This window comes from Carettochelys insculpta, chromosome 1, assembly GCF_033958435.1.
Source record: "Carettochelys insculpta isolate YL-2023 chromosome 1, ASM3395843v1, whole genome shotgun sequence".
In the NCBI taxonomy this organism is placed as follows: domain Eukaryota; kingdom Metazoa; phylum Chordata; order Testudines; family Carettochelyidae; genus Carettochelys; species Carettochelys insculpta.
In genome coordinates, this window is record NC_134137.1 from 338439503 (window position 1) to 338452015 (window position 12513).

A 12513-nucleotide genomic window follows, 5' to 3' on the forward strand; every position below is an offset into this window, starting at 1 on the left:
GTTGATACTGGACCATTTCCACCTTGCTAAATTGACCTTGTCAGCTCTGGCCCTCCCTCTTACTGGGACCCCACTCTTTAAATACCACACTGAAACCTGCCCCCCATGCATCTGATGAAGTGGGTCTTTGCTCACAAAAGCTTATGCTCCAAAATATCTGTTAGTCTATAAGGTGCCACAAGACTTCTTGTTCTCGAAGCTACAGACTAACACAGCTACCTCTCTGATAATTGTTTCTCTGTGCTTGCCACCATCAGATTTAGTATTTAATAATCTACCTTCTGTAGTTGGCAGGAAGACACATAGGCTTTTCTTACATTCTTGCAGAAAAATCAAGAATTAAAAGTCCAAGACCAACTAAAATTCACATAAAATTTGTCTGCCTAAATTATTTGTTATTAATATTATTTATATTACAGTAGTGTCTAGATGCCTTGCCTAGGCCAAGATTCAATTGTACTAGCCACTATATAAGTATGTTACAAGAGATAATGCCTGCTGTAATTTATAATCTAAATATAATACAAGATGCAATAATTGCTGTAATAAGAAAATGGGAGATGGCAGAAGCAGAATGATATGATAATAATATAACTATGCTTTGGCTTTGACTAACTGTGTGAAGAATTTGGAGGTAAAACAGGAGGGGGAGGAGGTCAGCTAAATTAGTGTATCAGTGTATTAGTAGTAGCAGTGTATCAGGAGTATTAGTCCCAGTTGTTCACTTGCTTATTCAGTATTACCTGGTATAGGATGGAATCATAGAGTTACGTGTGATTTTGAAGAGACAGGCTGGAAGAAATACAAAGACATTTGGGGAGAAAAGAACAAATAGACCAAAGCTGGTTAGTTCTTACATAAAAATACCTATTAAAATAAGAATTTCCAGTACTGGACACAGACCTAAGACAATGAATAGTTAAGTGTTGTTAATAATTATCAGACAATCAGTTTTTTCAATTCTCTAGCTTTAAGAAATCTCTCCTGCAGTACACTAGTTGTAGGTGTTCCTAACAAAATGGATCTTGGTGTAATTGAAATCAGAATCTCAAGCAGGGTCTTATTTATTATTAAGGTTTGTTGTGCTAGACAAGAAGAACTCCAAGGCAGAGATAAAGCATTCTAGTTCTTCTCGGAAGAAAAGTTATTATAATTCCTAGCGTACAATAATGCTTGAACCTTGATAACTGCAATTAATGGCAACTATTTTGTGATATCATTGCTGCTAGCATGTTTATAGAGCATTCATTGGTTCTAATACTATAACTACGGAATGCTTTCCAGTCCATTGTCAGTATTTCAAGGTAGCATCCTTACTGCACCATCTTTATTGCTGACTCATAAACAAAATTGTCTGGCCAGAAGAAACAAAGTTCCAGTGACTTATCATTAAAGTACAGGATGCAGAAAGACTCAGGCTGACCAGAAGAAAACTTTCCTGCCTATCCAGGAGATAAAGAAAGAGTAGAGAATTTAAGAAAGAGTGGTAGATTGAGATGCGGTGCTTGCTTTGCTGACTCTGTGGAAGGGGCACTGTAACTTATCATGTGATTATGGAAGAATCTGGTAGCAACCCCATAATTAGGGCTTCAAAAGGGAATAAAAAATCTTAGATTTTCTGTAAAGGTAGGTGGTCAGTCAGTGTGGCTTTCCAAAAAGTATTAGTCTTTATATCCTTTGAATTTCCCCCTTCTGCTTCCTGCTATATAAATCCTGGATTCTGTTTTTTCATTCCATTTCCATCTATAGAAGTGGGTTTTACCTAAAAAGCTCATGAACAAAGAAATATGTGGGGCTATGTCTAGACTGCAGTTGCTATTTCAAGATACACTTGTATCTTGAAATAGCAACCTTGCAGCTTTTCTCCATGCCTGAAATAGCAAGACTGTTTCGATCATGGCTATTTAGAGTGCAGTATTCTGTTTCTTCTACCCCTCATCATGACAGATGGAGCAGAAACCTCAAAATAGGCACTTATTTCAAACTTCAGTACCATTTGGATGACACCGAGTTCATAGAATCATACAAGTATAGAATCCTAGGGCTGGAAGGGACCTTTGGAAGTCATCTGGTCCAGCCTCCTGCCTGAGGCAGGATCAGCCCCAACTAAATCATTCCAAACAAGGCTTTGTCAAGCTGGCATTTAAAAACCTCTAGGGATGGAGATTCCACCACCGAGCTAGGTAAAGCACATTCCAGTGCTTCACCACTCTCCTCGTGAAATAGCTTTGTCTAATATCCAACCTACACCTCTGCCTCTGTAACTTCAGACCATTGCTTCTTGTTCTGCCATCCATCACTACTGAGAACAGCCTTTCTCCAATCCTCTTAAAGCCACCCTTCAAAGTTAGAAGGGAGGAGGAGGAACTTATTGTGAAGTCTATCAAATACCCCCTCACTCTTTTATTCTGCAAACTAAATAAGCCCAAATCCCACAGCCTCTCCTCATAGTTCATGTGCTGCAGACTCCTAATCATTTTCATTGCCCTCCGCTGAACCCACTCCAATGCATCCACATCCTTTCTATATGGGGGCGGGGGAGGGCGCTCAGAAATAGACACAATACTGCAGATGTGGCCTCACCAGTTCTGAATAGAGTGGAATAATAACTGCTCTAGATCTGCTGGAAATGGTTCTCCTGATGTACCCCAATATGCTGCTAGCCTTCTTGGTTACAAGGGCACACTGTTGACTCATTTCCAGCCTCTCATCCACTGTAATCCCCAGGTCCTTTTCTGCTGCACTGCTATTTAACCAGCTGGTCCCGAGCCTGTAACAATGCTTGGGATTCTTCTGTCCCAAGTGCAGGACTCTGCATTTGTCCTTGTTGAACCTCATCAGATTTCTTTTGGCCCAATCTTCCAATTTATCTAGGTCACTCTGGACCCTATCCCTACCCTCCAACATATCTACCTCTCCCGCTAGTTTAATGTCATCTGCAAATTTGATGAGGGTGCAATCCATCCCCCTCATCCAGGTCACTAATAAAGATGTTGAACAATACCAGCCCTAGAACTGATCCTTGGGGTACCTCACTTGAAACCAACCGCCAACTGGACATAGAGACATTGATCACTACCCTTTGGGCCCAACCATTTAGCCAGCTTTCTATCTATCTCACAGTCTATGTATACCATCCATACTTCCTTAAATTATGGGCAAGAATGTTGTGGGAAACTGTATCAAAAGCTTTGCTAAAGTCAAGGTAGATCACATCCATTGACTTCCCCATGTCCACAGAGCCAGTTACCCCACCATAGAAGCTATCAGATTAGTCAGACATGACTTGCCCTAGGTGAATCCATGTTGACTACTCTTGATCACTTCCCCATCTTCCAAGTGCTTCAAAATATATTCCTTGAGGACCCCTCCATGATTTTTCAAGGGACTGAGGTAAGGCTGACCGGTCTATGGGTCCCTGGATTGTCCTGCTTTCCTTTCTAAAAGACAGGCACTACATTTGCCTTTTTCCAATCATCCGGGACCTCTCCCTTTCTCCACGAGTTTTCAAAGGTAATAGCCAAAGGCTTTGCAATAACCTCTGCCAATCCCCTCAGTACCCTTGGATGCATTAAAGATGGACCCATTGATTTGTGTTTGTCTAGCATTTCTAAATAGCTCTTAATCTGTTCTTTACCCTCCGAGAGCTTCCCACCTCCATCCCATACTGCATTGCCTAGTGCCATAGTCTGGGAGCTGATCTTGTTCCTGAAGACTGAGGCAAAAAAAGCATTGAGTGCTTCAGCCTTTCCCACAGCATCTGTCACCAGGTTACCTCCCTCATTCAGTAATGGCCCCATACCCTCTTTGATAACCCTCTTTTTGTTAACATGCCTGTAGAAGCCTTTCTTGCTGCACTTCATATTCTTTGCTAGCTGCAGTTCCAATTGTGCTTTTGCTTTCTGAATTACTCCCCAACATTCTCCAGCCATATATTTACACTCCTCGTTAGTCATCTGTTCACTTTTCCGCTTCTTATATGCATCCCTTTTGAGTTTAAGCTCACCAAGGATTTCCCTGGCAAGCCAAGCCAGTTGCCTACCATATTTGCTTTTCTTACTACACATTGGGATGATTTGTTCCTGTGCCTTCAATAAGAATTCATTAAAATACTGCCAGTTCTCCGGAACTCCTCCCACCTTCATATTAATTTCCCAGGGGATCTGCCTATCATTTCTCGCAGGGAGTCAAAGTCAGTACTTCTGAAATCAAGGGTCTGTATTTTATTGCTCATCTTTCTTCCTTTTGTGAGAATCCTGAAATCTACCATCTCATGATCACTTCAGGCCAGGTTGCCACCCACTTCTATTTCACCCACTAGTTCTTCCCTGTTTGTGAGCAGCATGTCAAGTTGCATATGGCCCCTGGTCAGTTCCTTTAAGCACTTGTGCCAGGAAGTTATCACCAACATTCTCCAAAAACTTCAAAATAAGGTAACTCAAAGTAATTTATGCAAATTGTGTAAATTATTTCAAGTTAGGGAGACAGTCTAGCATAGCCTTAGTGCCTAAGGTGCTGGAGGATTTTTATTGGATATTATTACAAACTAACATGACAATCTCACTGAGACAGCACACCTATCAGTGACCCTGCTAAACAACACTGATGCTAACAGGATATAGCCCAAATCACAAAAGTCAACATGAGGTTTTGGAACCTGATCAGTAAGGATCCTTCCATTGACTTCGATGGACTTTGGATCATATTTCACTTAAAGAGACATTTCAGGGGGAGAAGGTAAGGGAGATTGAATTAAAGGCTGGAAATTGTTTGCCAAAAGTACAAAGCAGAATCTATTCTTTTTTAAAAATTGTAAGTCTTCCACTAAATTAATATACTTACCATTTATCCTCTCATTGCAATACCATAGTAGGCTAATTAACTTAGCAGTATCATCCTCTTGTCAAATTTGCAGATGATTCAATTAATCTTATCTTGCCTCCCAATAGCCCTTTGTAAAAGTGAACAAAAACTAGGTGTTTGCGTCTGTCTTTGTCTTCATATCTTTTCTACATTCAGCTGTGTTCTCTAGCTCTTTGTGATGCAGTATTGCTCTTTGTGCTTAAACCTAAAATGTCTGACTTGTGATAGTAGTTTGTGTTGTTTTCTCTTATAAAGTAGTTTGTGTGTATATATTTGTTAGTGAATCTATTGCAAAAATAAATCTCTTTTTGATCATTTCCCTTTGAGGTAATGTCTTATTATTGACACACATCCTGCTATTAGGATAGTAGAATAAAAAAAATCAGAAGCAATGAATCCTTTTTTTCACTGCAAACCCAGGAATAAATGCAGCATGAGCACATATAAGCTAATTAAAATCAAAATGGTATTACTGAGTGTGGTTAATCTTTAAAATGTGTATATATAACAGTGGAACATTCGTTACCATGACACATGTTCATGGCATGTGAAATTTAGCAAGTGCATTCAGGTGGCAGAAGACAATAGATAAAAATCTCAGTCACTCACCTTAATGTCTATAACTTCAAAGAAAGCATCGAGAGAGTTTAGCCACCTGCAATCTGTGTGCACAAATTAACAAAACTGTTTTCATCAGAGCTATGTAGTGGTGCCCTGTATTTGTTTTATCAGTTGTGCCCCAATGTGCTTCTTTATGATATATTTCAGTGTCTGGGAACATTTTCTGTGGTCTTCATTTTAAATAATTTTTCTAGTGTGTTAATTTTGTTAGAAATGTATGAGGCACCAAATTTGATCTTCCTAGCTTTGCTGGAATACCTCTGGAAGGTTTCAGGGATGACTAGTCAAATGCTGTCACTTAAATTGGTATTTATTCAAATTGATAATTGACACACAAGTTAAATAGGTATTAATGAAAACAAAATAGACTTTAACAATCTTTCAAAAATTCCTGACTTGATTAATTATTGATTAATGATTAATCAATTTTGACTCCCTTGGCATTTGTGATGAAACAGATTACAGCACAAAGGCTATGTCTACACAGCAGCATTAGAGACATAAAGGGCAACAAGAAGTCATTCTATAAATAAAATAGAAGCAAGAGGAAGACCAAGGACAGGATAGGCCTGTAATTCAGTGAGGAGGGAGAAACAGCATCAGGAAAACTTGGAAGTGGCTGAGATGCTTAATGACTTCTTTTTTTTTCAGTCTCCACCAAAAAGGCCAATGCAGAAATGCCTAATAATGTAAACTAGTGGGAAGCTGGTAGGTTTAGAGGGTAAAATAACAAAAGAACAAATTAAAAATTACTTAGAAAAATTAGCTGTCTGCAGATCACTAGGACCTGCTGAAATGCATCCTAGAACACTTAAGGAGCTGATAGAGGAGGGTTCTGAACGTTGAGCTATCGCCTTTGAAAAGTCCTGGAAGTCAGGAGGGATTTCAGAAGACTGAAGAAAGGGCAAACATAGTGCCCATCTATAAAAAGGGAAAAAACAATAACCCAGTAAACTACAGACCAACAATTTAACTTCTTCACTGGGAAAGATAATGGAGCAAATAATTAAGGAATTCATTTGCAAACATCTGGAAGAAAATAAGGTGATAGGTAACAGACAGCATGCATTTGTATAGAATAAATTATGCCATACCCATCTGATAACTTTTTTTTACAGTATAATAAATCTTGAGAAGAGGTGGATGTGGTATACCTAGAATTTAGTAAGGCATGTGATATGGTCCCACACAATCTTATCTATAAACTGGGCAAATACAACTTAGATGGGGCCACTATAAGGTGGGTGCATAACTGGATGGATAACCTTTATCCGAGAGTAGTTATTAATGGTTCACAGTCTTTGTGGAAGGGCACAACAAGTAGAGTTTCACAGGGATCTGTTTTGGGACCAGTTCTATTCAATATCTTCAATTATTTAAATACTGGCATAGAGTACACTTTTTAAGTTTGCAGATGATACCAAGCTGGGAGATACCAAGAAGGCTAACGGCATATTAGGGTGCATTAGGAGGAGCATTTCCAGCAGATCTAGAGAAGTAGTTATTCCCCTCTATTCAGCACCGGTGAGGCCACATCTGGAATATCGTGTCCAGATTTGGGCTCCCCCAGTATAAAAAGGATGTGGATTTGCTGGAGCAGATTCAGCAGAGGGCAACAAAAATGATTAAGGGGCTGGAGCACAAGACCTATGAGGATAGGCTGAGGGATTTGGGCTTGTTTAGTTTACAGAAGAGAAGACTGAGGAGTGATTTAAGAGCAGTCTTCAACTTCCTGAAGGGGAGATCTAAAGAGGAGGGTGAGAAACTGTTCTCGGTGGTATCAGATGGCAGAACAAGGAGTAATGGTCTGAAGCTGAAGAGGGAGAGGTGTAAGTTAGATATTAGGAAAAACTACTTCGCCAGGAGGGTGATGAAGCATTGGAATGCGTTGCCTAGAGTGGTGGTGGATTCTCCATCCCTCAAGGTTTTTAAGTCCTGGCTTGACAAGGCCCTGGCTGGGATGACTTAGTGGGGGTTGATCCTGCTTGAAGCAGGGAGCTGGACTAGATGACCTCCTGAGGTCCCTTCCAGCCCTGTGATTCTGCATCTGCTTTGAAGGATAGGTTCAAATTCAAAATGATCTGGACAAACTGGAGAAATGGTCTGAGGCAGCATTTCCCAAACTGTGTGCCACAGCCCAGTGTCAGTCCTTGGAAAAAAAAATACCGGTCCTTAGAAAATATACAAATTATGTTGTCCTTGACCTCTGAGGATTGGGTAAGGAGCAACGGGCTTAAACTATGGCAAGGGAGGTTTATTAGGAAGAACTTCCTAACTGTCGGGATGATTCAACACTGGAATAAATTACTTAGGGAGATTGTGGAATCTCTATCACTGGAGATTTTTAAGAGCAGGTTAGATAGATACCTATTGGGAATGGTTTAGACGATGCTTGATGACTTCTGGAGGTCCCTTCCAGTTCTAGGCTGTGGCCACACCTGGCCAAAACTTCAAAATGGCCATGCAAATAGCCATGTCAAAGATTACTTATGAGGTGCTGAACTGATTATTCAGCACCTCATTAGCATTAGGATGCTTCCAGCCACGGTGCTTAGAAAGCACCTCTTTTGAATGCTCACAGCTCGGTGCAGCTTCATGGAGGTCCTTTTTGAAAGGACTCTGTGCATTTTGAAATTCCCTTATTCCCCTCAGCTGAAAGGAATAAGGCGATTTCAAAATGTGCGGAGTCCTTTTGAAAGGACCCCTGTGTAGCCGCCCCGAGCTGTGTGCATTCAAAAGTGTCTCTTTCGAAGTGCCACGGCCAGAAGCATCCTAATGCTAATGAGGCACTGAATATTCAATTCAGCGCCTCATTGGTAATCTTCAAACTGGCCATTAGCATGGTCAATTTGACGTTTCGGCCAAGTGTGGCCACAGGCCTAGTGTTCTATGATTCCATGATTTCTGAATAAGCTATTCCAGATTAGTTTATTCCGAAATAACGCTCAGCTATTGCGAAATAGAATGTCCACACAGGGGCTGTGTCTACACTACAAAGAAATTTCAAAAGGGGGAACATCGAAAATCAAAATTGAAAAAAGGGATTTCGAAATTGTGCAGCTACACACACAAAATGGATCGCTGCACCGATCCACTGTTTTGAAAGAACCACCCCCATTCTTTGAAAGGGAGCGTCCACACAGGAATACGGGCTCTTTCGAAATAATCATCTTGGAAACACCACGCATGGGGTCACACATGGCCGACAAGCCCTTTTGGGTTCCACAGCCAGCAGCCACCTTAAAGGGCCCCTCCCAAACACATCCACCCTGCATACACAGAGAACCGCAGAGCAGTACACAGGACTGTGTGGACCATGCTTTTAGAACAGGAGGAGAATGGAGCAACAGCAGCTGCCTGATGCTGATGCCTCCACCCACCGTGGGACCCAGATGGTGATTGCCATCCTGGGTGTGGTGGATGCCCTGGGGCCCACCTACTTCCCCAGTGGGGTCCTGCAGGTCCTGGCAACGGGACAACTGCCGCTCCCCATTTCCCATCCCCCATGGCGCCTCTGGAGCCACCGCAGCAGTGGGGACTGGTGGGAGAGGCTGGTACTGAGCCAGTGGGACAATGAAAGGTGGCTCGAAAACTTTAGAATGACAAAGCAGACATTCATGGAGCTGTGTCAGTGGTTCACACCCTCCCTGCAGCATGTGGACACCCACATGTGGCCTGCATTCGCAGTCAAGAAGAGTGTGGGGATCACCTTCCGGAAACTTGCCACCCCGGCCAGCCACTGTTCAGCAGGGCACCAATTCAGGGTGGGCTAGGTCACCATCAGAGCCATCCTCCTGGAGGAAAGTCAGACAAGGGTCCCACATCCACCCTGGGAAGAGGCGGGCAGATGGCCCCTGGGTGGGGGGCCTGCAGGGGAAGGGGAAAGGGAGGGGGCAGGGGGCTCCCGGGTGGGGGGCTTGCAGGGGAAGAGGGAGGGGGCCCCCAGTGTGCAGGTCCCACATGTCGGTGCCCCCATTCTACAAGTGGTCCATGCCACCAATCGCTTCATCCTGCGGAGGGCCATCCGCCTCGGTGACTTGGATGACGCCATGGCAGGATTTGCAGCCCTCAGTTTCCCGAACTGCTTCAGCACACTCGATGACACACACATAGCTATCCGTGCCCCGGACCACAGCACAGGACGCTACATAAACTGCAAGGGGTACCACTTGGTGGTGCTCCAAATGCTCGTTGGTGCCCGGGGCTGGTACTGTGATATTTGTGTGGGCTGGTCCGGGTGAGCTCATGACACCCAGGTACTAAGCAACTCCTGGTTAGGGCGGCACATCAAGGAGGGCAACTACATCCCTGCCTGGGAGCTCCCCTTGGGGGACACAATGATGCCACCATGTATAGTGGCTGATGGGATGTACTCTTTGCAGCCATGGCTGATGCACCCCTACATGCGCACACCACAGCCAGCCAGGACACTTTTAACAGCCGCATGAACCACACCCTCAACATGGTACAGCAGACCTTCAGATGTCTCAAGGGGCATTTCTGATGCCTGAATGCACAGCTGGACGTCATCCAGCCCAATGTCCTCAGGGTGGTTGCGGCCTGTTGTGTTCTGCACAATGTAGTAGACGGCAAGCACGAGTGCTACATGCTGGGGAGGGCTTCGGACTGTGGCCTTGTCTATGAGCGGCTGCCCATGGCCCCGTGCTGTCAAGCACAACGCAATGGGTTAGGGTCTGGGAAGCCCTCTGGGAGGCCTTTGAGTGGGAGCCATGCTGACCTCCACCTGGCACTCCAGCTCACACCCAACCTGCAGAACAGTCCCCCCATGCACAGGGGACACTGGGGTGCACAAAAAAAGGGTTTAATTACTGGGAGCCAACTATATACAAGTAAATAAACAGCACTGGTAAAATGGTGTGGGGTCGTCCTAACAGAGCTAAATACGGGGGATAATGGGGGAGAACTATATATAATGCGGGAAGAGCATGCCTCCATGGCTAGGGCCAGAGGCACAGGTGGGTCTAGTCCCCCACGGGGGTGGGGGGCAAGACCACTGGTGGGTATGGGGGCCCCTGACACCCTGGGTGCGGTGGCCCCGTTGGGGCCGGGAGGGGCTGGCAGGACAGGGAGGTAGGGTGAGTCAGGGGCTGGGGCTGGGGTGGGCTGGGTGAGGCAGGGGTGACGGAATGCTGGGGGGGGCCTTGAGGGGACAGCCTCCCCCAAGCTTGCACCAGCAATCAGCCAGCAGCCCAGGGTGAGCCAGGCAGATGGGGTGAGGGTGGGTGGGATCAGGGCAGTGATTTTTGGGGCAGCAGGAGCGGGTTCGGGGGTGGCGGAGTGGGTTCAGGGGCAGCAGAGGGGGCCAGCAGGGGGTATAGCCATTTGATGGCTGCGGCTGCCTCAGCCCAGACCTCCCTCCACCAGGCCCTGTCCTCCTGCTGCATCTGCAGCCACCTCTGGAACATGGCGATCTGCTCATGGATGGCTGCAGTGTGGGCCTCTGCCGCCTCCTGAGGGTCATAATGGCAGTGCTGTCGGGCCCTTTGGGCCTGGGTAGGCGGCAGCCTGGATGATGGGGAGGAGGGTTCTCCAGCTCTGTCAGATGGTGGTGCAGGTGTGGTCCGGCCCTCAGAGGATGGTGCTGTGGAGACACAAGGGGGAGAGAAGCCACACGTCAGTGCTGTTGCCTGGGCCTAGGAAACACCACCCATCCCCCCACCATTCCCCAAGGTGGTGCCTCCCCTGCTGACCCCACCTTGGGGCTCCCATGTACCCACTTGGACCGCATCTGTGGGGCGACCGCTGGCTGCAGCCTGGCCCCCGGGTCCGTTCCCAGTCGGGAGGGCCAGGGTGCTGTCCATGGGTGTGGGTGCTGGTTGGTGCCACGCCTGGGTTTGGGACGGAGCAGGAGAACGTGGGATAGGCCCTCCCAGGCCACCTAATCCACCCATTACCTACCTGGGGCTCTGGAGAACAGGTCCGGGGACACCGGCCTCAAGGGGGCCTGGCTGGAAGTACCAGAGCTGATGGCAATCATGAGCAGCTCCACCTCCTCTGAGTCGCTCCCTGGCTTCGCCAGTGTGGTCTGGCTCAATGGTCCCGGCTGATCGTGCAGGTCCATCTCCCGGTTCGTGTTGGGCCCGCTTGCGTTGACCACTGCCGATGGCTCAGGGATGTCCTTTAGGCCAAGGAGCTGTTCCAATGCCCAGTAATGCAGGCACCTTGGGCTGGCCACTGCCCCCAATCACCTGCAGGTGTCGCTGTCCCGGCTATAGGCCTGCCTCAGCTCCTTGACCTTTGATCAGACCTGATTGGCCATGCACTGGGGTGTCCCCACCTCCAGAGCCCCAGTGACAGACGCTTAAAGGCAGCTGCATTGCAGGGCCACTGAATGCTATGAAGCAACACCTCCTCCTCTGCCCAGAGGCAGAGGAGGTCTTTTACCTCGTCCTCTGTCCAGGAGGGGCCCCTCCTCTTCTGGCCCTGGCTCTCCTCCATTGACCCCTCAGGCTGGGAGGTGGGGGCCTCCTGGGGGTCCCTGGAATGTGGGGGGCTCGCCATCCAGCTGGTGAGCTGTGTGGCATGTCTGTCTGGGCTGCTGGAGCATTTGCCAGGCAGTGCTCATGGTCCTCAGGCCCTGGGCACACTCTCAGCTTCCTGCACAGGGTTTCCGGGGCCGTGTGGCTTTAAGGGGCTGGCCTGGGGACCATAGAGCCCCGCTGGGGCTTGCTAGCTTGTCTCCACACTCCCTGAAGCCACCGCCATGGTGGACCCACCATTTCAAAATTGTGGGCCCAGAGCATTTACACATGCCCTATTTTGAAATTTGGTTTCGAAAGGGGCTCCTCTTCCTGATCTCAGATGGGAAGAGCAGTTTCAAAATTTGTGCCCCTTTCCATGGAAAACAATTTTGAAAGAGGCTGGTGGGCGTGTAGACACTCTGCAGCCTCTTTAGAAATTGGGCCCCTTTAGAAATTAATTTCGAAACAAGGGGCTAGTGTAAGTGCACCCAGGCTGCATCTACACTTGCATTCCTCTTTCGAAAGATGCATGCAAACAAGGGAAACT